This window comes from Grampus griseus (genome assembly GCF_964374135.1).
Source record: "Grampus griseus genome assembly, chromosome: 20".
NCBI lineage: Eukaryota > Metazoa > Chordata > Mammalia > Artiodactyla > Delphinidae > Grampus > Grampus griseus.
Window position 1 is genome coordinate 32,899,800 of NC_139014.1, and position 25,422 is coordinate 32,925,221.

Consider the following 25,422-nt stretch of genomic DNA (forward strand, 5'->3'; position numbering starts at 1 on the left):
AAGAGCACAAACGTCAAGAGAAGAGGAATAGAATTACGCTGTTATAAGATTTTTATACTATTTGTGAAGTGGTCTAATGTTACTCAAAAGTAGTCTATGAGAAGTTAAAGATGTATGCTATAAACTCTGAAGCATCACACAGAAGGACATAGCTAATAAACCAATAAAATGGAATTTTAAAAATACTGAATTAATCTGAGAGAAGGCAGCAGACTGGGAAAAGGGAACAAAATATAGATGGTACAAATACAAAGATAATAGCAAGATGGTATATTTAAAGCAAACCAATGAATCATATTAATGTTATTAATATGATTAATAACATATTATTAATGTTATATATATTAATATTTTATATATATGTTATATATATAAATATATATTTAAAGCAAACCAATGAATCATATTAATGTTAGTCTTCTTTACAGAAACACTTGAAGCTAGAAAACAGAGAAGAGAAAATTCAAATGAATGACCTTCCACATAGAATTCTACACGCACGCTACTAATCACACAAAAGGGTAGAATAAAAATGTTTTCGGTCATGAAATAGTCTCAAGAAACTTAACTGTCTGGTTGGCAGCCATACACTTCCTCACCCAGCTTCACCACGAAAGCACTGCCCACCTCCACCCCACCTTGCTTGGCAGTTCAGGCACCCTATCTCAACTTAATGCAACCATATTCACTGGGTATACCATACCTACCAGGTGCAGTCCTGAGCACCAGGAATCATAGATAGCTAAGTCACTGTCCACATCCTTAACGGGGAGAGCAGATGTATACATAAACATTTCTAGACACAGCAGATGACAGTCAGAGCTAAAGCAGAGCACTGGGAATCTCCTGTGGGGAGATGTGGAATGGAGCAACTAATTGTGTCTGGAGCATTTGGGAAAGCTTCTTGAAAAGCATAGGACTGTATCACATCTAAGATCATCCATCTGGCATCCCCAAAGACCTTTACACGATCTGTCTATGCTCTACCTACCAACAACCAACTGATATGCTACTCCACCAGGCACAGGGCCTCCATCCGACCTGACTCCCCTTCCTCCTCCAAGACTCCCTCTGCTTATATCTGCCGGCTCCCATAACACCCTGACATATATGTCAGACTCACTGGACCCTAGAGTCTTTGTCATTGGTCTTCTCCATCACTGAAAGCACTTCTTCCTATTGATCTAAATCCTGCTCCACCCTTTCAGGGAATACTGGGGCATTTCATTTCCTCCAAGCACTCCTCTGCTCCCTCTTTTGTAAGCATGATGCACTTATTGGGGAAGGCAAATGACCGCCATGTGCCTACTGCCTCTGTTCCCCAAGTCCTCTGTAGCAGACAACCCTCGCTCGCTGGTCTCCAGCCAGCACACCTCCCACTGCACCCTAATGCAGATTGGTGCCCAATCAGGTACGGCCCCCAGACTGGAGTAGGCAGGTGAGTCAAAACTGTTTGCCACACCAGAGTTAAAAGCTGCACCATTTGCATTTAATCATGAGAGTAAATCATAACAACAAATGCTTGAGCACCAACTATGTACGAGGCCATGAAAGACAGCAGAGAGGGACAAGGTGCTGCCCTGCTTTCCGGAGCTCTTGGTCTAAGCTGGGCAGGTGAACCTATGAGGTGTCGTCTTGCATCATTGGTAGATTGTCAGTACCTTGAGAGCAAGATCCATTGCATCTACCTCTGTATTCCCTCTCACTCTAAGAGCAGAGAACTTAGCACTTAGCCTCAATAAATACAAGATGGCATCATCCACAAAAAAGAAAAAAATCAGAGCCCAAGGTTACATTTCTGAGCATCTGGGCTGAGGCCTTGTCTCACTATCAGGGAGCCCCACCGGCAGTTCTGACACCCAGGCCCAGATCCATTCATCTCTCCTCAATGAGTTACAGAGCTAGGCTTTCTTTCTTACCCGTATCAGGCCTTTATATCCCGTTCTGACAGCCCAGGTCAAGGTAAATGGCACTGAGATTATGTGTCCTACATGGGGCTGATCAAAGTAGCTCGCTGCCTCCTGGGGATCTAGAGGTCCCAGGTCATGGGAAAACTGCCAAACCCCATCATTTTAGAAAAGAAGTCTTTTCTCAGCATTGCTTTGTTTGCCTGACCTGAGCCGAATGCTCCATGTCCACCTACTTGGCGGAAAAGAAATGAGCCAACATTTCAAACTGGCAGGAACTGAGTAAGTTTAAAACCAAACACCTTCATTTTGACAAAAAAGCAGTCATTCCTTTCCTCCATCAACAGAGCTAAAGAAAAGCCTTTTGCATTTGTCTATGGTTAAATTTCCTGACATCTGAATTATAAGTGTAATCTCATCTCATGCCTGATGCTCACTTGTATCCCTGTAAACACACCACTTGCACACCTGGATACAGCACTTGGGAAAAGAAACATGTTCCAATCTCTTATCTCAGCTGATTCTCCAACCTACAGAGTAAGACAGGCAAAGAAGGGATTATTACTTACAATCATGTATGAGGGTCATAGTCAACAGGAGCAACAGAGAACAGTGCCCTCTGGTTTGATAGGACCTGACTACACCCACCTGGTGAGGAAGCATACCTCCTCACCGTCCCGTGCCTGCCAAATCTCACCTTGGCTTTTACAGAGCTCCACAAGGACCTCGGCCTAGGGCCGTTCAGGCAACTTGGACTGAGCAACCTGAAGACACACCTTGGAGGCAAAGCTGCTGACTGTACGTGTTGGTAACTGGTGGGTGGCACTGCCCGCACTTAAGAATGTTTGCAGTCAAGTGTTCAGAGGCACTTAGACCTTGTCCAGAGGCGGTAAAAAGCCTGGGGTCAGGTTCCAGATCTGCCACTTACTGGCTTTGTGGACTCAAGCAAGCGACTTTACCCCTCTTTACCAATACTTCATCATAAAATGAGAATAAGAAGGGCAGAAATGGCCCAGGTTTGTTGTTGAGTGTGAATGAGGCAACACATGTAAAACACGTGAGCCAGGGTCTGCATGGAGCTCACACGCATGGATGCTGGCTCAGATGCTGACTCAGTTTACCCTTGTGTCTGTGTTACACGCTTCCCTGGCCTGGCTGTGCCCCGAGAACATCACAGAGCCTGGCATGGAGCAGTTGCTAACGACTCACTATAGGAGCCCTGGGCCAGCGGCCCAGCTCCCCGCCCACCCTGCAGGTCTACATACTCACAGTGCAGGCATCTCTCCTAGGCGGTGGGGGGTGGCGGGGGCTGGCCTGAGGTCAGCAGCAGCTCCACGCCGAGGGAGACAGCTGCCCCCATCCACAGCGGCTCCTACACCTCCTGGACTGCCCAGCAATGTCTGTCTACTGCCCATAATAGAACAGAACACTCAAGAGATAAAACAGGGCCCAACTCCCAGGCCCTATGTCACCCCCTACCTCCACTGTGCCTGCAAAGGAGCCGAGCCTGTGGGTCAGGGGCAGGAAGAGGCGGCATTCAGCTCACCAGACGTTTCTCCCCACCATAAAAACCACTCTTTGGGATGAACAACCCTAATTCGCAGTCACCTTTTTTCCAGTGAATGCAATGAGACCATAGGAACATAAATCATTTCGTTCTGAATAAATTCATGAATCAAAGTTTAAAAAAAAGAAATTTAACTGTCAACAAATGACTGGAAAATATACCCTACAAAATGAGAAAGTAGCCCAAGAAAAAGGACCCAGGAAACAGAAGATCCAACACAAGAAGGGGAAGAAGTTTCCAGGATGAAGGTAAAGAGACGTCCCAGGATGTTAGTTCGTCATCAAGCCCAGAAACCTACCAAGGTTGGCACAAGAAGTTAGAAAGTTCCAACGTGGGTGAATCCAAGAAAAAAATAGAATTGATAGACTATCAACTGAGAAGTGGCATGCAACTCCAGTAGAGCATATTAGAATGAATTAATGACTGATAACATGCAAAACAGGCAAATCAAAAAGTAAGGCAATGATTAATGCTGAGGAAAACAAACCCTTATTCAAAAGAGTAACATGTAATTGTGTATTTCTTTGATAAAAAATATACATTTTAATTTTTAAAATACATTTACCAAGGAGCAGAGTCTGCCCAGAAGTCTGATTTCTTTTCTTTTTTTAAACACTTGATTTTTTAAAAATTGTATATCTTATTTCATTTGCTGACAATGGAAAAAAATGATTTAGATTTGTGTATACTAACATCCCTCACTTATACATATACACACACTTGTTCTACCCCCACCTTCCCAATATTACAATTTGGGGAAATCCAAAATTCAGTGGTAATAATATTATGACCATGTAAATGTTGCCACAACTGTAGCTCAGGAGAAGAGGAGTTGGAAAAGCTGTGCACAGAAAGTCAGTTGGTAAAATAATACCTAAAACTGAAAAAAATCAATATTTTTTCAGCACATTTAGAAATATGGAGATAAAATTCAGATGAGTCAGCTAAGAGTTGAAGGTCTCTGCTCCTGGGGAGCATAACTCAATGTTAGGAAGCAGGACTCCTGCAATCCTATTTTATTTTTTTATAATATGTGTCTGCTTTTCTTTAATAATAATTTTAATTGAAACTTTAAAAAATTATAATCACCAATGTCCTTAGGCTTTCCATCAAACACTTTTTTTTTAGAAAAAATATCTTGAAATTAAAATAAAGATTGATTTGCAAATCAAATAAGGTATTCTGTCAAATTGAAAAAAACAAATAATGCAATATATATTTAAAACTTGGACAAATTACAATCCAGGAATTCAAAACTCTAACCCCACACCATTTGGTCGAGGGAGATTGGCACATACATTTAACTTTTTTTTCAGTTTCCTGTTTATCAAAAATTAGACTTGAATAAGTAAAATCCAGATGTTGGAAAAATTAATTTAAAATCTAGTGAAAATATAACACCCCATCAGTGCTGTCATATGTTTTGTGAGTCGTACTATTAATAGTAGGACATAATAAAAAGAAGACTGGAATCTAGGATTTTAATACTAGATCTGCCACTCAAACATCATTTAATAATGGACTAGTCAATTCCCTGCTCTGTGCTTCACTTTCCATCTGTAAAATGAGGGGATCTTAACTGGGTCATCTCTCAAGCTTCTTTCAAGTCTTACGAGAATACAAAAGATACATTAGGAACATGACAAGAATTTCCTCTTTCTCTACTCATGCACCTCTTAGATTGATTTATATAATTATATGCAGGCACTTGAAAACTCTACAGTCTCCAAGGATCTGACCATCGATCACAGCAAGAAATGCAGTAGTCTTATTTAAGCTAAATCTTAAACATCATCAGCCCCCATGAATTAAGGGTGTGGTGTCAAGAATAATCCAATAAAACTACCATACGACCCAGCAATCCCACTACTGGGCATACACCTTGAGAAAACCATAATTCAAAAAGAGTCATGTACCACAATGTTCATTGCAGCTCTATTTACAATAGCCAGGACATGGAAGCAACCTAAGTGTCCATCAACAGATGAATGGATAAAGAAGATGTGGCACATATATACAATGGAATATTGCTCAGCCATAAAACGAAGCGAAATTGAGTTATTTGTAGTGAGGTGGATGGACCTAGAGACTGTCATACAGAGTGAAGTAAGTCAGAAAGAGAAAAACAAATACCATATGCTAACACATATATATGGAATCTAAAAAAAAAAAAAAATGGTTCTGAAGAACCTACAGGCAGGACAGGAATAAAGATGCAAGAGGGAGGAGATATGGGGATATATGTATATGTATAGCTGAGGCACTTTGTTATAAAGCAGAAACTAACACACCATTGTAAAGCAATTATACTCCAGTAAAGATGTTTAAAAAAAAAAAAAAAAAGAAGAAGAATCCAAAGCACTTCCACTTAGCTTTAGGATCCATTATATATTTTTGGTTTACAGCAAACTCAAATTAACATTTTGGTTTATTCGGGCTGATTTTTAAATTTGTTGACCTAATTACATACTCAACAATCTAGTCTAAAAATACGCCTGGCTTGATAGAAGAGACACTGTCTTTGAATTCGACATAGTCCTTGAATTTCTAAAGGCTGGTTCACACAGAGACCTAGTTGACATGGTAATAAAAGAGACTTTTGTAGTGTGTGTCCTGCTCACAAGTTCCTCTTCCCTGAGAACAGTTCTCCACTCTGATTCTCCAAGCTACGTTTTAGTTACATAACCACTGTTCAGGACTCACTTGATTGGCAGTGGCCAAGCACCAGAGCCAAAATGAGCCAATCAGAGCTCTGTAACTTGAGAGAGTGAAATCTCAATGTGGGTTTGGGTTCAGTTATATGAAAACTACATAAATTTGAGAACTGGGGCACAGCCATTATCGTATGAGTAGAAGTAGCAGAGATAGTTGATTTGCAAAGACAGACCAAAAAAAAAGAAAAAGAAAAGAATTTGCAGAAAGAAATGAAAGCAAAATATAGATAAAGCCTGTTTCCTGGGCTTCCCTTGGCCTTCTTAATCCCTTTTGAGTCACAGCTGCATTCCTGTCACTGGATCCCAGGTCATTATATTAAATTCTTCCTTCTTGCTTAGATTAACTAGAAACAATTTCTATCATTAGCAGCAAAAAAAATTTGCTACTGTTAAATTGACTTTTTCAACTGAATTGAAAATTGTAATGAGGAAATCTTTTGGATTACTTTTTTTTTCTTTTTTTCTGAATTAATCTGTCATTTGCTCAGACACAAAGTGGCTGGGTATCACAGAGCCCCAGATTATTAAAAGATGATTGTGCATTTAGAAATTTTGTCTTATTTTCCATGCTAGTCTCTATTCTATAAAGTTTAAGCTTTAGTGTATAACTAAGATGATATACTGCACTTATCAGGTTAATAGAGGGTCATAGCAGTGGAACTTTTTATTGGAATGTCCAGCTGCATTCCTGAATCAGTCACAGGTGAATCCATAATAATTAATTACTTTCTGAAAGCAATGGCAAAATGTTCCTACTAACATATGAATAAAATAACCATGGAGCCCCTTGCCTGCTATTTGTTGACTACTTCCAGATAGCTGCAAAACACATGCCCCCTTCTGCAAAAATGGAAACTCCAAAACCCTTCAGATAAAGGGGAGCAGATGCCATAATGCAAAGTGCACCAAAATGAGTGTCAGCTGATGTGAATCCAAGGCTTTACAACTGTCCTCGCCTCTGTGGATCTTAGACTCTTCACCTCATTTGGAATAGAAAAAATCCAACATGAAACCCATAGGCCAAATGAAGCCCAATAGACCACCTGCTAATGCCTCCCTTTCTTGAAGGGAAACTTTGTTTTTTTCTTCCAAGAAATGTTGTTAAGTGCTTAGAAGAGTGCCTGACAAATAGGAATGCTCAATTAATTATAGCCATTGTTGCTATTATTTTTACTATCCTGAGGATATTTTTAACAGACTAGCTAGTTATGGGTGTCCCACTGCTAGTATGTTTGACTGCTACCAACTATAAATTTCACAAGATTTGTTGGACAAGTTTGTAACAGTAATCAAAGCTGAATATATTTAATGATAGTATTTTGAGACATTCAAGTTCAATTTCACTAAAAGAATAATTAAATTGGATCAACTTAAAGGATTATTGAATAAGGAAGAATAGGGCTGACTAAAGCTTGCAGGTAGCACCTGACTCATTTTGGGGTCATGGCCAATATTGATGCTACAAGAAAACTTACCATTATAGCCTTTTCATATCATGAGGAAAAACTGTTGAAAACATGTGGACAAAGGAAAGGAAAAGACATAGATATAACCTATTTGACTGAGTTCTAATATTGCTTCCAAATTAGACATTGTGGGCTTCCATGTTTTCAGCTCTAGAAAATTCTGAGCCTAGAAAGCAACTATTTCTATGGTTACCCAGAAGCAGAAAGCTACTGCTCAGAACAGATTGTGGTCTCTTCTGCACACCTGCCAAATAGCATCAGATCAGAGGAGATGCTGTTCATTTAGAAAAATACATGCCTTGTGTTGAACCTCACTGTGAATGTCCACCCCCACCCCACCTCAGGCCATAATCTGGAAGGATATGAAAAATTAGAAGTGAATTGCTCGACACAGTTAAGTGAGAAGAACTTTGAATCTCAGCAGGCAACCCAGGCAGGATGATAGGAAGGGATAAACAGAAGACATGAGCCACAAAAAGGAAGGCCAGCCCACCACATCACCTCCATATAACAGCCAATAGCAGGGAATTTTAGGAAAATAAATCTAATACTCATTTTTAAATTGTGTCTTCATGATGCTATGCTGTGCTCCCTTCAGTTCCCACAAAGCTTCAATAAAAAATAAAAAGAAAGTAGAAACCAAGAACAGTATTTAGAAAGCACATTGCAGCATTTTTTTCGGCAAAAATCCACAGGTGGGATTTTCCATAGCAATATCTTATTTGGATTTTAAAATAAACATTGACTCCAGAAGGTGAGGGGACTCGGGGGTACACACAACCGATAGTTGGGTTGCATATGAATGACCTACCCCTACACAACGGAGAAATATTTCTTCCACATGCCAGCAAATATCTCAGTGTCTTTAACTTTATCTTACCATTGTCTGATTTGTTTAGCTCTTACTTGGGTTCCATTCAGGACTATTGTGTTCTCTTAGCTTATTATTATGTCTACCTTCCACTTCTTAAACAACCATGTCTCTTATGGGTCCATGTTTACGTAAAACAGGGATCGAGTACTGATATGCAGCCAGAATAAAAGCAGTCCATACAAGATAGGGTTGGATTTCAAAGGAAAAAATAATTTGTTTTTTTCCTTCTGCATTCATTTCTCTCTGTATGTAACCAATGTGAAATAACATTCCCACTTTATCAAGACCAAAAGTTAGGTACCAAGAAATTCATTTATTCCACCAACATTTATTGCCCTCAGTTGTATGACTGATACCGCTAGGAGGCAGGGCCATAAAGATAAATACAAAATGGGCACAATTTAATTAGGGAAAGAGAAATGAAAACAGAAGTGGAGGCCTGTGTGTATAGTACAGTAAGAAAATGTAAGGAGGTTTAAAGGACTGTGGCTTGGGGAGGTGCAAAAAGTCCAAAAGAAGATGGTAACTGGAACAAGTTTTGAAGAATTCATGGGAGTTCACCAAGCCAATAGGAGGGAAAGGGCATTGCCAGAAGGCTGGGGCATGAACCTATGAGCTACCACCCCTCCAAGAGGAAACAACAAGAAGCTTGATATGTAGGGAAATCAGTTGGCAGGAGAAAAGGGAAAGGCAGGCAGTGTTGGGATTCTGAAGGTCCTTACGTGACTGAGATGTTCTGCCTTGAATCCATGAATGATGGAGATCCAGCTTAATAAAGACCAGGGTGATGAAGAGGATTGTTGCTTTAAAAGGGTGGGTTGGAAGGAAATAGAAATGGAATCTGGAACTCCAGAAGACCTGAACTATGATGATGACTGTAGGGGAGAAGGAACATTATATTCTTATTAGTGGCCAGGCCCAAATGGGATACCTCTGCTTTATTCCCTGAGCCTGGCTGCCTACATGGACTGTTAAACTTGCCCAAGGGAGGAAGGGGAAAAAAATCACTTTTTCTTTTTTCCTGGACAATTCCCAAATGAGGAGCTCTATATCCAAGCCATTTTTTCTGCTTTCCTGCATTTTTTTAACATCTTTATTGGAGTATAATTGCTTTACAATGGTGTGTTAGTTTCTGCTTTATAACAAAGTGAATCAGTTATACATATACATATGTTCCCATATCTCCTCACTCTTGCGTCTCCCTCCCTCCCACCCTCCCTATCCCACCCCTCTAGGTGGTCACAAAGCACCGAGCTGATCTCCCTGTGCCATGTGGCTGCTTCCCACTAGCTGTCTATTTTACTTTTGGTAGTGTATATATGTCCATACCACTGTTTCACTTTGTGCCAGCTTACCCTTCCCCCTCCCCATGTCCTCAAGTCCATTCTCTAGTAGGTCTGCGTCTTTATTCCCGTCTTACCCCTAGGTTCTTTATGACCTTTTTTTTCCCCTTAGATTCCATATAGTTCTACAACCTCTTAGATTTCCATCCCAATTGCTAAGCAGAAAACTTTCTGCCCCCACTAAGATTTAGACGACTAAAGGGAGGACCCCAGAGCTTGGCCTGTAAATGGCAGTGAAGGGATGAAATCAACTCCAGTCTGAGGTTCTGAGCTCAGAAGGCAACACTAAGTTCACATCCCTGAGCTGAAGTGATCTGCAATCCTCACCACCCTCCTCAAACCACCACCACTGACATCTACTGCCCCTGACAATCTCGGGAAAACCAAGTTGTATTCCTACCATCTTTACATGCAATCCATCCAAATGATCTTTGGCCAAATCCCAGTGGAGTGTAGAGATTCTTGTGAAGGATTTGTGAAATTTTGTTGTTTTTCAATCAAACATTCTCATTTTGTTTCTCTTCCTTCATTCGGGCTTTGGGGGAGAGCTCAGCTTTCAGTTTGATGGTGAGTTATCAGTTAAACCCCTCGTCTCCAAAGGGCTGTCTTGGAGTCTTTTACGAATGACGTTGGAAACAGTCTCAGTTGATTCAACAAGGTGGACAACGATATCCTCAATGAAGACTCATGTGCTATAGCGGGTCTGTATCTACACATGCTAATTTATTTAGGAGGAAAAGTTGGGTTTAAATATTGGATAAAATACTTTTAATATGAAATTAGTTATGACTTGTTGGATGAAACTCAACTGATTATTTTCAAAACCAACCAGACTTTAAAATAAAATAACCATATTCTCTTTTTTAACATCTGTGTATGGATATCTCTTGTGTACTGCAGTTAGAGGAAACCTGAAAAGGATGGTTTCGACCAATTCTTCCTCTATTTCTTTGGAATAAATATTAATATATGTGAGTCGTCCTCATGCAATTTTAAAGAGTGCCAGAAAGACCAGAACAAACATCTGAAAGAATCCCCTAAAGGTGCAAATGAGGCCACTAAAAACCACAGAGGTTGACACCCAATGTCACACAGGAAGTAAGTGGCAGAGCTTGAATTCTACCCAGATGTCCTGGTTTCTTTGTCCAAATCTTTTTAGCTACATTTCTTCTTTTTAAAAAAAAATTTATTTATTTATTTATTTACTTATTTATTTATTTATTTATTTATATGTCTTAGGTTTACAACAAAATTCAGAGGAAAGTACAGAGATGTCCTGTATACCCCCAGCTCTCACATGTGCAGAGCCTGTCCCATTATCAACATCACTCACCAGAGTGGTACATTTTTTACTAAGGATAAACCTACACTAACACATCATAGTCACCCAAAGTCGATTATTTACCTTAGAGTTCACTCTTGGTGTTATACATTCTATAGGTTTAGATGAATATATAATGCCATGTAGTCATCATTATAATATCATAAAGAGTATTTTCACTGACCTAAAAATCCTCTGTGTTCTGCCTATTCACTCCTCCCCCAAACCCCACCCCTAGTAATGACTGACCTTTTAACTCTCTCCATAGTTTTGCCTTTTCCAGAATGTCATATAGTCGAAATCATATCATATGTAGACTTTTCAGATCGGCTTCTTTCACTTAGTAACATGCACTTAAGGTTCTTCCCTGTCTTTTCATGGCTTGATAGCTCATTTCTCTTTAGCACTGAATAACATTCCAGAACTACACTCAGCAGGGGGCCAGACTATGCTTCCCTGATCAGACTGTGCTGCCGATTTGGTTCTGCAGACAGGCAGAGTTGCTGGTTGGGGCTAGACTTTGTCTCTGCAGGTAGGGACTGGGTCTGCCAAGACCCCAGTGCTGGTTTTTGCAAGTCCCTCCCCCTTCTCTGTCGCAGATTCCCTGTGGTCAAGCCCCACAGAGTCCCTGCAATCCCCATGGGGGCTCCCAAGAAGTGACCCACAACACCTGAGGTGTGGAGTCTGGATGTCCCCCATATGATCCAGCAATCCCACTCCTGGGCATATATCCATGCAAAACTATAATTCAAAAAGAAACATGCACCCTTATGTTCACAGCAGCACTATTCACAATAGCCAAGACATGGAAACAACCTAAATGTCCATCGACAGATGAATGGATAAAGATGTGGTATATATATACAATGGAATACTACTCAGCCATTAAAAAGAATGAAATTATGCCATTTGTAGCAACATAGATACAACTAAAGATTATCATACTAAGTGAAGTAAGTCAGAAAGACAAATACCATATGATATCACTTATATGTGGAATCTAAAATATGGCGCCAATGAACCTATCTGCAAAACAGAAACAGACCCACAGACATAGAGAACAGACTGGTGGTTGCCAAGGGGGAGAGGGTTGGGGAGGGATGGAGTGGGAGGTTGAAGTTAGCAGATGTAAGCTATTATATATAGCATGGATAAACAAGGTCTTACTGTATAGCTCAGAGAACTATATTCAATATCCTATGATAAACCATAATGGAAAAGAATATTTTTAAGAATTATATATATGTATAACTGAATCACTTTACTGTACAGCAGAAATTAACACAACATTGTAAATCAACTATACTCCAATAAAAATAATAAATAAATAAATAAGAATTGCCTGCCTTCATCCTCAGGCAAGTCTAAGAAAATACAATTTCCCTGACAGGTTACCTTAGTCAACAATAAGACAAGATGTGGGAGAAAGAACCACAGACTGAGGAGAATTGAGATCCAACAGGCTGAGTGCCCTTAGGCCTCTGAGCTGTTTACAGAGTTAGTGAACTGCACTAAATGACCTTCGTCTCTCCTTTCTCTGACATTCCCTGTCTTCTGGAAAAATATGGCTCATTGCATCCTGGCCAAATACAAAATGTTTGTACTTGGACCATATTCACAGGAGTTGATGGCTCTGAATAAACCAGAGAATCCCTACCAGCAGAAAAATGTCATTTCTGGCTGTGGCAGCTTTGGTCTCTGAATTTTCCACAGCACCAGAGATAATGGCCCAGACAATTTTCCTTTTCTCTGCCTCTCATGTTTTATGGCAATAAAAAGCCTACTGGAGACGGTACATAATGTAAATGCAGCAGAATGCCAATCCATCCCTGCAACACACTCCCACCACCATTTTAATCTATGAATCTGCCAAATTACACATCAACCAAAAGACACGTTGAGTTTATTACGAGATCCAGAGGATAGCTTCTTCACAAATGATTTCATTTTTCAGGCTTTCAATACAATGAGCTGAAGTGAGCCAGCCAACTCAGGTGAGTAGAGAAGGGATCCTTGAAATTTGTGGTGTCTGGGACATGCCCCACAGATAATCTAGCAAGTGCATCATGAAGCAAAAACAGTTTCTGTAAATTGAGAAGACAGAGTATGAAGAGGGGAGAGAAGGGACATTGATGCAGACTACGAGAGGTCATGTGGGGAAAATTAGTCTATTTTCTCAGCTGCTGCCAAAAAAATGTCACTTGTGTTATAAAGAAATGGAAAATGAGAAAACTCCATTATCATCCAAAAACCACTTGTCCATTTCCTGCTCCATGTGAGAAGGAAAATTGGACCATAAACCCGATTTACACGGGGCTGTGGTCTTCTGGCGCCCTCTACTGTCATGGAGGGAGACTGCAGCCGCCTGCACTGAGGAAGAAAATGACGCCAATCTAGAATCTGGCCCTGGGCCTGAGAATCAATAAACTGTTAGATAATGAGAAGAGAGAAAAGAAGAAAGGAGTGTGAGAGGGAGAGAGTGGACATGAAATTCTCAATTTCCTTCCAAGGCTTGAATCAAGGTTGAGTCCATACCCAGAAGAGAGCCCTGCTCTCCTGAGTCCCACAGAGCTGGGTGATGAAATGGGTGAAATGCCTAGAAATGCTTAACAGAGGGCAGCTCTTGACATCAGATAGGTGCTTGATGAATGAAAAAGGGGGGAAATTATATATATATATATATATATATATATATATATAGAGAGAGAGAGAGAGAGAGAGAGAGAGAGAGAGGGAGAGATTGTAACTGGCCAAAACTGCCTCCCTCCAGCTCATCATTGTAACAGAAATGTCTGACTCTGTCACTCATCTAAATGTTTTTCATAAATTGTATCAATCCTCCACATATTTTCAAAAGTCTTTATGTTTGAACTACTGACAAAGGTAACAAGAAGTACTGTAATTTGAATTTTTATGGAGCCTTATAAATTCTCAATTGTTCTATAAAGTATTTGTTGTATTTGGGTCATTTAAATACAGAAACCTTAGAACCTGGTGTGCCTGGATCAGGGAATTTCTAATTTAGGGTTGGATAGGAAATGTCTACTCCTCATAACCATAAGAGGTATCATTTTTCAGTTTGTTTCATTTTACCTAAAACTGTTTGTGTCACAATAGATCATAGGCCACCGCTGATTGAACAAGCACTACTGGTATCACCCCACTACCTGTGAAATAGAGGCTGCTAACTGATGAGTGAAAGGTGTTATAAGATGGCTTTCACACTCCTCAGCAAATACTTGGTTCAGTGCCAGGAGGGTTGAGAGCTCTCTGACTGCCTTGACAATTACTAGAATGTAGCAGTTAGGTAAATGAGGCTGCAGTAACAAGTAGGCCCCTCCAATAAGCTCTTTTCTTGCTCATGTCACAGTCTCAAGGTGATGTCCCCTCTCAGAAGCGAGTGCCCCACATGGTGATTCAGGGGCCCAGGTTTCTTCCATCTTGTGGCTCTGCCATTCTGCAGGGTCAAAGCAGCAGCATCCTTGTCCAGTCCTGGAAGAGACAAGACCAGAGATGGCTTCCATCCTTTGTGCTCAAGTCCCACTGGCTAGAGCTCAGGCATAAATCCACATCTAACTGCAGTGGTCCAGCTGCATGCCCAAGAAGAACACAGAATTTGGTGAACAACAAAGTTCTAGGCTGTGGCTACCAGAACTTTGGAGGTCAATTTGTGTTCTCCCTTCTGGTAACTCATGCTATTTATATCCCTCATTATTATAAATCCCTCATTTTAATCCATCACAACACTTCTAAATGCTAGCACTAACATTTACAAGTTGTGTCACTTTGGACAAACTACATAGTACCTCTAAGATACATATTTCCCTCATCTATAAAATAGTGATAATGATATTACTTATAGATAGTACTTATATATTGTAGGGAATAAATGAGCTAGTGTATATAATGCATTCAGCATGGTGCTAGCTGTTAACTAGAATGACCACATTTATTATTTCCTTCTTCTGTTTTGACTGTTTTTCCAAATCAAAGAACATCAATAAATCTCTATTTTCGTTATGTTCAAAGTATCATATGGAGTAGATATTTTATCCCTGCCCTCAATGAATTAAACCTATTTTGAAGATGAGACATAAAACTGGTGAAAAGTAAAGCCTTAAGAATATTTATACAGAATATTGAGCCAAAGATAGAAAAATTTCAATTAAAAAGTATGTGATTAATTCTCAAATTAGTTGTGGGTACAATGAAATTTTCAGAAGGGAGAGTTAATGTAAGATCTTATGGAGGAGGTAAGGTTTGGATTTGGTCTTCAAGAGTAGATTCTAGATAAGGATAATAGGTAAGAATGAGGACAGAAGGCACTATAGGAAACTAGAATGACCTAAGGGGGAAAAAAAAAAAAAAAAAGGCAAAGACCAAGAAAGCAGGGATATGGGGGAGGGGGAGGAGAGCAAGGAAAAGTTGATAGACAAGATGATACAATTTTTCTAAATGTATGAGAATAATAAAAATAAAGCTGGAAATATAGGTTTGTGCTAATAGAAGGCTAAGCTAAGAACTTGTCCTTGTAGGCCAGTGACTAACAAATCTAAATGTGCAGGAAAAAGCCTTTTGCAGGCAGGGGAAGATATATAAAAGGAGATGGAGTGCAGGAGTTAAAAGCACGGGCTCCAGAGACACTGCCTAATTCAAACCTTGGCTCTGCCACTTAAAACATATGACCGGGCTTCCCTGGTGGCGCAGTGGTTGAGAGTCTGCCTGCCGATGCAGGGGACACGGGTTCGCGCCCCGGTCCGGGAGGATCCCACGTGCCGCGGAGCGGCTGGGCCCGTGAGCCATGGCCACTGCGCCTGCGCGTCCTGAGCCTGTGCTCCGCAACGGGAGAGGCCACAGCAGTGAGAGGCCCGCGTACCGCAAAAAAAAAAAAAAAATATATATATATATATGACCTTGGGCAACTTTGTCAACCTGTCTCTCAGTTTTCTCATCTGTAAAATGAGGTGATAAACTTTCACAGAGCTATTGTGAGTATTGGATGACTCCATGCACGCATGGGAATCATTGGAAGAGGACCTGGCACATGGTAGGGCAGCATTGGTATCAATGGTGATGACAATGATAGTCGTGGTCTGCCCCTAAGGGGAGCCTTCATTATTCTAGGATTGAAGTCAACCTAGCTCTATACAATTGCTACTGGTAGGACACCTTTCTTTCTCAGTAATCATGAACTCTCTAGAACCACTGTGCCTTTAGAAACCTTTAATGAGCTTGTTTCCATTTGGCTTCATATATACAAGTAGACCCAGGCATTTGTAAGTCCAACTCAAAATATCAGTTTTCCCTGAAGTTAGGTATATTCATTTGCTAGGGTTGCCATAACAATACCACAGACTGGGTGATTTAAACCACAGAATTTTTCTTCTCACAACTGGAGGCCAGAAGTTCAAGACCAAGGGCTTGGCAGGTTTGGTTTCTCCTGAGGCCTCTCTCCTTGGCTTACAGATGGCCGCCTTCTTACTGAGTCCTCACATGGCCTTTCCCCTGTGTGCACATCCCTGGTGTCTCCCCATGTGTCCAAATTTCCTCTTATAAACACAACAGCCATATTGGATGAGGGCCCACCCTCATGACCTCATTTTCGTTTAATCACCTCTCTAAGGACCCTTTCTCCAAACACAGTCACATTCTGAAGTACTGGGGGTTGGGGTTTCATCATATGAATTTGGGGGGACACAGTCAATTCAACCCACAACACTCAGCTAGGATCTTTCTCCTCATTATAATATTTTCTCCAGTCCCCTGTCACGGAGGTCTCTTTTCATGACCATTATCTCATAATAAAGAGTCTGAGACTTTACCAAGAAAGTCAAGAGGTGTACTTGGGGTGACCATCCCCAGATACATACTCAGTGCTTCCTGTGCCGTATTCTGGGCAGTGTGCCTGGATCCAGCCATACACGGAACAACTGTCCTGCCCTGGTGAAGCTTGCATTCTAATAGGGGTGCCATAATCTAACAAAATACATGGCAGCACTTGGAGTGAGTCAGATGTGAACAAGTGCCATGGAGAAAACGAAAGAAGAATAAGGGAGAAGGGGAGCACCCTGGGCAGGGGGATGACTGACTACCTTATAAGGAGGGGTCATGGGAAGCCCCTCTCCTAGGGTCACATTTTAGCAGTGACTTGAGGAAGTCAGGGAACACGCCATGCGGATAACTGGAGGAGGAACATTTCAGGCCGACAGAACATCAAGAGCTAAGATCCTGAGCTGGGAGTGACTAGAAACATCAATGTGGCTGGAGCAGAACAGGTGAGGGAGGAAGTGTTTGGAAATGAGAGGAGAGGTAGGTCAGGTCCCCTGTGTGGTGCCTTGCTGTCATTGTAGGGATGTTGGCTTTTGCTGGAGTGAAATGAGAAGTCACTAGAAGGTTTTTTTTAATTAATTTTTATTGGAGTATAGTTGCTTTACAGTGTTGTGTTAGTTTCTACTGTACAGTAAAATGAATCAGTTATACATATACATACATCCCTTCTTTTTTGGATTTCCTTCCCATTTAGGTCACCACAGTGCATTAAGTAGAGTTCCCTGTGCTATACAGTATGTTCTCATTAGTTATCTATTTTATACGTAGTATCAAGAGTGCATATATCTCACTAGAAGGTTTTGAGCATGGTCTGATTTGTTTTTAAAGGCTCCACTCAGATTATTGTGTTGAGAATAGACTGGGTGAGGGAGTGGGGAAGGGTGAGTGAGTAGGTCAACTAGTTACAATTGTCAGTAACAGTAAAGTAGAAGCAGTGAAGTTAGTAAGAAAGGTTTAGATTCTTGATGTTTCGAATGTAGAACAACCAGGAATTTCTGTTATTCCATCTGGTGCTCATAACTCCCTCTAGATTGCCTTTGGCATCCTGCCAATCAGCACTATCAAGGTTTCAGTTGCATTGAGCTTTCTCTGTATCCTGGAGCTAAGTGTACAGCTTAAATCCATGCATAGACTCCCAAGTTCAATCTCCATATCAAAATAAATGAGCACTAACATTACATAAATCCTACATAGGAAACTGGATAAAGTAGGCATCTTTAACCATCTATATTCTGATCACAGGTTATAAAAAGTCCAAAGCCAAAAGGAATGCAGAATGCCTCCAGATGGTATCATATTCGGATAAAGAAATATAAAATGTCATCATGCATGTGAAACACTTCTAACCAGAAAAGGAAAAGACAGCAGAAGAGAGGAAGGCAGACCAGGAAAGTGATAAAATTTGCTAACCCTAAAAGTGGGTGACTGGCATGGTGCAACAGTTCTTGTCAATACTTTTGAAAGCAAGCTGCAAAATTGTTCTCCAATTGCTGACGTTAAGAAGTTGTTTCTTGAGTTTTTCCTATTTAAGATGAAGACTTCAGCATAGTTCTACTCATCTTTTCCTTCCCTGATTTCTGTTCATATAGTCTGAGAGTTTAGCTCAACACAATTTTTATTAAGTAAAAATTATCGAGTAAGAGGCGGGCGGAGGGCACGGGAAGTGCGCCTGGTTGCCTTTCGCCGCCCGGAACGCGAACTGCACATTTCAGATCTGCTTGGTAAACCAGGTGCACCACCATACTGGCCACAAGACTTGTGTGTCTCTGGACACTACCTTCCAGAGTTTTCCTCCCAGCTTTCACCAAGGCCTCCCCTGTTGTGAAGAATTCCATCACGAAGAATCGATGGCTCTTCACACCCAGCAGGGAATATGCCACCAAGACAGGACTTGGGGTCTGGCATGGGAAAACTGGCCAAGGACTCAAAAGAGGCAGCTCTGGAACCATCATTGGAAAAGATATTTAAAATTGATCAGATGAGATGTTTTATTGCTAGAGGGGCTGCTGTCTGTTTTGGTGTTCTGTGCTACTGTGGCTTGGAAATGTCTAATGAGATTGGCGCTATTGAAAAGGCTATAATTTGGCCTCAGTATGTGAAGGGTAGAATTCATTCCACCTATATGTACTTAGAAGGAAGTATTGGTTTAACAGCTTTGTCTGCCCTGGCAGTGAGCAGAACTCCTGCTCTCATGAACTTGGTGATGAGAGGCTCTTGGGTGACAACTGGTGCAACCTTTGATTGCACCAGTTGTCATGCAGCCATGATTGGAGCTGGAATGCTGGTACAGTCGATATCATATGACAGGAGCCCAGGCCCAAAGCATCTTGCTTGGTTATTACTTTCTGGTGTGATGTGTGCAGTGGTGGCTCCTCTGATGATATTAGGGGGGCCTCTTCTCATCAGAGATGCATGGTACACGGCTGGCACTGTGGGACGCCTCTCCACCGTGGCCATGTGTGTGCCCAGCGAGAAGTTTCTGAACATGGGAACACCACTGAGCATGGGCCTGGGTCTCGTCTTTTTGTCCTCACTGGGATCTATGTTTCTTCCACCTACCACTGTGGCTGGTGCCACTCTGTGCTCAGTGGCAATTTAGGGTGGATTCGTTCTTTTCAGCATGTTTCTTCTGTATGACCCACAGAAAGTAATCAAGCATGCAGAAGAGTACCAGTGTATGGAGTTAAAATGTGATCCCATCAGTTCAATGCTGGGAGTCTACATGGATACATTATACATATTTATGTGAGTTGCCAGTATTCTAGCAACTGGAGGCAACAGAAAGAAGTGAAGTGACCAGCTTCTGACTTCCTTAATACATCAGATATCTGGCTTGTTTAATAGGGGCAGATATTTGTTAAATGGTTTGTGCAAGCAGCTTTCATGGAAGTTTAGAAGATAAGAACTTGTCAGCATGTTTCAAGTGCTCCAATAATGTGATGCTTCAGGTCTGCTTTTTCTTCTGGAGAATAAATTCAGTAGTTCTCTTCCAAATAGCACACACATTTTCAATTCTCACGTTTGAGTAATTCTAAAATGTTCTAATGAGTGTGAAAACCAAGGTTTGTGTTGCAGGAAGTTAAGTATTTTATCTATTTTTAAATTTATTTGGTTAGGTGAAACTTAGCAAACTTGTGTACCTCCTTTTTTTTTTTTTTTTGAAGGTGGACTATTAACATGTAATGTCACAAGCGACATAGGGGTTTGGTAAAGGGACCAGAGAGAAGTAAAGGGTCACCTGCATTCTTTCTTTGAATGCTGAGAACTTAGCACTTACGCAATTGTGGTGAGTCAGTGGGGGGGGTTGGACATTTGGAAACAAGTCATGGTTGTACATCTGCTGAACTTAGCAGAAGCACTGAGCAGAAAACAAAGACATAGGTGATTGTCAAGGCTGTCCTTACAGTACATATGTGATCATGTTTGGCTTCCCATTGTTTGACACTGTTAGAAGAGTCCACAATGCCAATCATATGGAGAATTCCTGTTATATAGTATGTGTGCATGTGAGTCTTACTTTTGAATCGTCTAGAACAAAATATCCTTAAAATACTCAAAGCATGAAAATTGTTGCATTTTTAAGTATACAAACAATATGTTCATAATTGTTGAATATTTTTGTAAATTTATTGAAATGTTTAAAGGAAAACATGCTTGCCTTTCTCATCTCTTCAAGCTTTAAAGCCTGTTTGTGGTTGACACTTGAGATTATGAAAGCAGTTTTTCCCCTCAGATTTGGTTTCTTGCATTCCCTCTCAGAGGAATCACTAAAAAGTGGAAGGCAAAGTGAGGTTTTTCCATGAACTATATCAATCAAAAATATAATGGAGAAAATGCTTCATTAGAGCTTCCCCTAGCAGAATTTTCCTCCTCTCCTCCATAGATCATTATATATTTAACTCTCTTGTGCCATTTGTAAGTTTTTTGATACAGAAGAGTTATTTTTGGAAGTTCTTATGAATGAAATAAGTGTATGATTATTGAGATAGTTGGTGTTTTGACAAAGATTTATTACAGTAATCCAGAAATAATTATTCTTACCGCCTCAAGTCACATAGAATGCTTATTTCTGACATAATAAAGGTCCCAGCCAGATGAAAAATAAAAAAGCAAAAATTATCACTATTACTAACTAGTACTATTTTAATTGAAAAATGACCATTCTGAAGACTCTGGTTCCACACCAGCTCTCTCAGATAAAAGCTGATTTTTTTTTTCCCATATTCCATGTGGTAGGTTGAAAAATGACCTTCCAAGAAGAGATCCACATTCCGATTCCTGGAATGTTACCTTATATGGCAGTTCTTGCAGACGCCATTAAATTCAAGACCTTGAGATGGGGAGATTATCCTGGATCATCTGGGTCGGTTCAAAATGCAATCAAATGTACACTTCTAAGAGTGAGGTAAAAAGAGATTTAACACACACACAGAGGAGAAGGCAATGTGAAGATAGAGCAGAGAGAGATTTGAAGATGCTGGCTTTGAAGATTGAAGAGATGTAAAACACAAGCCAAGGAGTGCCAAGAACCTCCAAAAAAATGAAAGAGACAAGGAATAATGGATTCTCCCTAGAATCTCTAGAGGGAGCACAGCCTTGCCAATACCTTGATTTTGGCTCAGTAATACTGACTTTGGACTTCTGACCTCTAGAACTGTGAGAGAATAAATTTCTGTTGTTTCAAGCCACAGAGTTTGTATTAATTTGTTACAGCAGCTACAAGAAACTAACACACCCACATACTTGAGAGCTGCAGTTTAAGTAGGTGGTTTGTTACCCTGCATGCTACTTCTAAACATATTTTTCCCCTTTATCTACCAGACTTGACCATCAGACACCTCTTCCTTTTACTGTGATCTGGCTATCTCCTGACCACTCCCCGCTCATCAAGGGCTTTAGTGCTCAGCTGGCTTCATTCTCTTCACTCTTACTCTTTCAACCTACTTGGAAATTTCAACAATCCTCTGTTTCTGCAGATTTTTTCTATTCAGTTGAGAGGATGTGCCCTTCACTCCACTCCAGCCATCCACACTTTTATGGTTCTCCCAAAATCTTATCATCACCAATAACCATACACCTTCTGAAATCACAGTTCCAGTCATGCCCCTACCATCCACCACCTCCAGCCCTCCTGGCTCATGGACTTAATTGTCTGCCCCAATCGTCTCTTGACCACACAGGGGCCGCCATTGCACTGACCCTACCACTTATCACTACTCCACACTGCCCACCCCACCCCCCGCCCCTGTATGTCCTCATTTACCTCCAGCTTAGAAGCTTTGATCTAGTTTGAGAATCATTTCCTTCCTAACACCCTTATTGGCCCTACCCTTTGTTTCTTCATCTGATTAAGCCTCCAATCTGCTTAACCAAACTATCTACCTACTCTGAGCTAAACATCTTACTTTAAATTCATGATGACTAATCTCAACTCAACACTGCCCAGCACTCCTACCCTACTTCCCTAGGACATTTGTTTTCTCTTTCTCCAGCACAAATATTTCAGAACTTCTTGTTTTCAACAGACCACACATCTCCTCACTCAATCTCTGCTGATGACTTTGACTCATTCCTGAGTGAAAAACAAAACAAAACAAAACTCAGGAATCAGATGAAACTAACCTCATCTTCCTACCACTAAAGCCACTCAAAACCCACTTTTCATTCTCTATTGATATGACGGAATAATTGTCCCAGCTCCTAGCTGTGACCCATTCTTCCATGTTTACATGGGATCTCATCCCTGCTCAAGGAATTTGACCCTATAGTTTTCCCTTTTCTCTTGTGTTATCAACTGCCCTTTCACAACTGGACTGTTCCCATTGGCTCACATACATGCTTTAATATCACTCATCTAAAAAAAAAATTTAAAGCAAACACCTGTCTTTCACTCCCACACTGTCCTCCAGCTACTTCATTTCTCTGCAGTCTTTCACACCCAAACCCCTCAAAATTATCTATACTCAGTCTGTATTTTCTTACCTTCTTTTCTCAACCTACCTTTTTGGGTTTCATCCCTCACCCCACCCACCTTCATGAAAAACTCCTTCATTTTTTATCAGGGTCTCAAAACCAATGGTCAATTCCCTATTCTCATATTACCCAATCACTTAGCAGCTTTTAACCCAGTTAGCTACTTCCTTTTTTACACCTACTTTTCCCTGGGTTTCCCTGATACCATGCTCCCCTGGCTTACCTTTTACCTCACTGGCCACTCCTCTGTTTCATTTGTTGGCTCCTTCTTGTCTGCTGAGTCTCTAAATGTTGGAATACTCTGGACCCCATCCTGAGCCTTTCGTCTCTTCCCTATCGGCACTTTCTCCCAATCTCATCTTGTCCAGTTCTGTCATTATGAATGCTACCTTTATATTGCTAACTCCAAAATCTGTACCTGCCACACTGATCTTCCCACTAAGATAAAGACCCAGATATCCAGCTACCTCCCCAGCATATCAAATTTAACTAATCCTAAGGAGAGCTCTTTATCCACCCCCCAAATCAGCCATGTGCATGTCACTAAGTGATAACCCCATATATGGTACCCCCCTATACCCAGTTGCTCAGGCCAAAATCCTCTTTCTCTCATGACTTACATCCAATCCTCAGCAAGTGCAACATATATTTCTCAAATCCAAGCCACTTCTTAGCATCTTCATCAACACTCTAGTCCATGCCATCATCACATCTCACCTATACCATTGCAGCAGTCTCCCTTACCCATCTCTTTTCTCCAACTCTTGTCTCTCTGTAACTCATTCTCTGAAGACCAGACATAGAGAGTTTCTCCAAGATTAAGTGTGATCACTGTCACTCTATTTAAATATCTCTGATAGCTTCCTGTGGCAATTAGAATAAAATCCAAATTCTCTAGTATAGCTTACCAAGCCCTCTGTGATCTGACCCTGCATTAATCTACTACAGCTTTGTTACAGGGGTGGAATTTTCTGCTGCCCATTGCGCCTTTTCTCAGGGTTCCTCCTATTTTTTTGCTCTCTTTATTTTTATTTTTTATTATTTTCTTTTTTCCAGCTTTACTGAGATACAATTGACCTATAACGTATGTCAGACCATCACATTGTACACCTTTAACTTGTGAGGAATAGCTGCCCATGATGTAAGGCACCACCATCTCCACCATCCCCTCCTTCTATACTCACTTCCCTTGAATTGAAGATGTTGAGGATAGGAGGACAGCAATAAGTTTCTATGTGTCCTGGGTCTGTGATACAGGGGCAGATGGTGGGTTTGGTTGGACAAATGTCCAACTATCCTTAAACATTCTGTATTTAATTAATGCAAGGCCTGATTATGCCCTGCAGTGAAAACTGTTTAAATACTGCTAAATCTAGCTCCATCTACCTGATGTCATGAGTCTCTCAAATTCTTGTATTGGGTTGTCTTTCAGTCTTATTTTAATACATGTATAATTTACAGGCATGACTCAAGCATACGAAACCTATTTTCCTTCATTTCTCTGTTAGAAAGATAAATTAATTCAGAAGCCTCCACATCTGCCAATGATAAAAATCCAATCTTGCCAATAAAAAGTAGTTCAACAACTTCTTGTTTAAAGCTTCATCTTTGAGGAAGTAAATCCTTATTCAAGTTCTGGATTCTCCCTTGTTGCCTTCTTCCCACATCCTTTCTGGGAATCATCTAAGTTCCAGGGGTCTCAGGTCCCAGCTTTGGAGAAGGAACATGTGGTCTACATATTTTCATTTGTCTTCAATGTCCCCCACTGACATGTGGCTTGTCCCATCTGTTCTTGGGCATCAGTCTCTGCACCAGCTACTTCACTGCTCCTGTCCAAGCCTCCATTCACACAGCTGGCAGTCTGCTCACTCTGTGCTCTTTGGTAAAACTCTGAACCCTTCAACTGAACATCTCTCAACTCTTCCACCTTAACCGTATTTGTGGGTCTTGGAAACCCTTGGCTATTTTACTTGCACCATCCTGATATGCCTTCAATTGTAAGGTAGCCCTGGCTTGTCCAGTTAGCCACCTTTTTTGGAAATTGTTCTCTACTATTCCAGCACGCTGCTACTCAGAGTCATATAGGGCATGTGGCCTCTCCAAGAATCTGACAATCTCCCAGAGACATACTATGCAATCAGATCCCAAGACTTTCAGCTTTGGAATTCTCTCTGCGTGAGTCTACAGTCTCTCCACCGAAAGATGGTTTGGGGGAAGGGAAGGGCCTTCACAGGGGCACACTAACATCTACTCTCTTGTTACCTCCCCTTGGAATCCCCCTTTCAACTCTTTATTGCCTTAAAAGTAGAAAAGTTGCTCACATTCTTTACTTTCTCTTTCCTATATTTTGGCCTGAGGTGTAAATCCTAGGTTCTTAGTCTCTTGATACACAAAGCCAATATTTTGTAATTTTAAAAATGGTCTTTGC

At 40.9% G+C, this 25,422-nt stretch overlaps 1 pseudogene across 1 annotated transcript; it reads left to right on the forward strand.

Annotated features, from left to right (window-relative positions):
* The first annotated feature begins 1,299 nt into the window (after positions 1–1,299).
* On the forward strand, positions 1,300–19,812 carry LOC309838363 (growth hormone-inducible transmembrane protein-like; annotated as a pseudogene). Its single transcript has 3 exons — positions 1,300–1,411; positions 2,619–2,715; positions 18,752–19,812. The product of its transcript is annotated as a growth hormone-inducible transmembrane protein-like (transcript).
* Positions 19,813–25,422: the final 5,610 nt, after the last annotated feature.